The sequence below is a fragment of the Orycteropus afer genome, unplaced genomic scaffold (assembly GCF_000298275.1).
Source record: "Orycteropus afer afer isolate SDZICR_OR568_19922 unplaced genomic scaffold, OryAfe1.0 scaffold00020, whole genome shotgun sequence".
In the NCBI taxonomy this organism is placed as follows: Eukaryota; Metazoa; Chordata; class Mammalia; order Tubulidentata; family Orycteropodidae; genus Orycteropus; species Orycteropus afer.
The window spans coordinates 18,413,472-18,415,977 of NW_006921607.1; positions in this window are offsets into that span (position 1 = coordinate 18,413,472).

Here is a 2,506-nt window from a genome sequence, read left to right on the forward strand (position 1 = left end):
GTTGTAAAGCACTCAGGACTATAATCCCAAGGCAGGGTACCAAACCCACAGCCAACTACCAGGTGCCAGATAAAGCTCCCACGAGCTTACGGAAAACTCTCCTAGCCCCACAGACCCCAGGGCCCACAGGCCTCGATAGTGGCTGTGGGCTGCCCGTTCTCGCCCAAGACTTTTGGGTAGAGAACACAGATGCCAGGCTGAACCATCTTCTCCTAAATTCTCACCACCCACCACCGAGCACCTTCCCGTGACTCCTTTCTCCATAAGCAAGTCAGTAAATCAAAGCATATCTCGTACGCAAGGTGGGCCCTTCCTGGTAAACACAAAAAAACTTAATCTTTGGTCCAGAAGAAGTAGATTGCGGCGGCAAGTCGGCAGCCAAAACCATTAATCTTTGCCGCGTTCCCCAACTGGCCCGAGTAGTAAAGAAGATAATACCCCAGCAGAATCAGTGACCCACTACAAATTGGTCCTGAAAGGTCCACCAGCATAAATAGACTTTTGCTGATCCAACACTTGTTAGGAACCCCAACAAAGAGACTATTGGCTCATCTGATGAGCCGCTTGCAATGGGCCCATGCAATGGCTGGTGATGGATGACCGTCCTCCCTTGGAGGGGAAGATGCAGCTCCTGGTATGGGGCCCTTTCTCATCTTAAATTTGTCCTCAATAAATCACAGGTGCAGAGGAGCCAGCATCAGTTTCATTACACCTACATGCTCCGGTATCAATCACGCCACCATGGCGGCCTGTCTGGGCACAGTTCATTTCAAGTGGCTTTTTCTGTCCTGATTCAGTTTCCACCACAGCGCATTCCTCCCAGGAGCTGAGGCTGGGAGGCGGGAGGATGAGGCTTCTCGCTGGAGGCCTGCCCTTCCTTGGCCTCAGTACCCAGTCCCTCCCCCTTCTCCTTCTGAGCTCCGCTCCCAGCCCAAGGCAAAGCCTGAATGAAGCTTAAAACCAGCAAGACTTGAATTTACTAATGGTTCTGATGCTTGCTATCTTGGGCAAGGCCCCTTACTTGACTGAGGTTCAGTTTCCTCATCAGGAAGATGGAGAAACAGTAAAACCTGCAGGAGCCAGTAGCTGTGGGAGGCAGAAATCTGTCAGAGAAGGAAAAAATGCACACACTTGCCACGAAAATGAGATAGAGAAAAGTGGTAAGATTACACTCTGAAAGGCAGAGAACTTGCAAGACCTGGAAAAGCAAGCCAGTCTCCTTGAGCTCGGGCTCTCACAGGTTTCACTCCCTGCTGAGACATAGCACAGCCTGCAATCTGTGTAGAGAACCTAGCTCCGTGCTGGGTCTAGAAAACCAGTCGCAGCTGAGTCAACTCCGACTGACCGTGACCCTGGGTGTGTCAGAGTGGTACCGTGCTCCACGAGGTTTTCAGTGGCTGATTTTTTGAACGTAGATCACCAGGCCTTTCTATCAAAATGGAGGTGAGCACGTTAAGCATTTGCACCACCCAGGGACTCCCTGCTGAGTTTCAAGTGGACCCTCAGCTGATGTTGATTCCAGCCCCTGCTCCTTGGCTGGGATGCTGCCTAGAAAGAAAGCATTGCAGGGAGGCCTGGTCTCGCTTTTCCTTTGCTGCCAGGCCCAGAAGAGAGTGGACCCTCTGTGGCTCCTCTTCCCCATGTCCACCCGGCCTGTACCACTCCCAGTGCCTGCCGGCAAAGGTGTGTCACCACGGCTCAGAATTTATGAAGATGCTGCCACAGCTCGTGTTTTGTCTTGTTCATTTCATTGTAGGCAGTTAAAATACACTTAAAACTAAGGACACCAGAGAGCTCTCAGACCTCTTTTTAATGCACATAATGAAATACTTTAATGTCATTAAATGCATGTATAAGGCTAATCATAAAAGCCATGAACTTCTCTTTTACAGGATCGTAAATGGGGAATAGATGGTTTCTTTTTAGGCAAGCCCCTAAGCCAGTTGCTTGTGGCCTCAAGGCTGCCATTGCCTTCCTAGGCTCTCTTGGCCTGCACAGCATGACTGCCTGTGCTGCCTGATGGAGCGCTGGAGGCCTGGGGGCCAGCCTGTAAATCGTTAACCAGATGAGCAGATCTCTGAGCAGAGGAGAGGGGAGGCAGAGGACTCTGCTCCTAAGCCGGTCAAAAATGTCAGACAGAACAAGCTTTTCAAAAAGACACCTCCATTCACTCTAAACCTACAACTAACTGGAGTGACAGGACCATTTATTTGCAGAAGAGTTGGAGAGGAAATGGGAAGGGGAGGTGGGGAAGAGGAGGAGGAGGAAGAGAGGGAAAGGGAGAGGAGAGAGAGGTGGAGAAGACAGGAGGTTCAGAGAACAGGTAGAGAGAAGGAGACAGAAAGGGCATGCAGGGTTTACCCCAGCATACACAGTAGTTCACAGCACTGTGTGTTGGCTCAGAATCTGGAGGCAGACTGTACACAGCCATTTCTATGTGCAATGCACCATATGTATGTATGTATGTGTGTATATAGATATATATACGCAATAGGAGCTCTGGTAG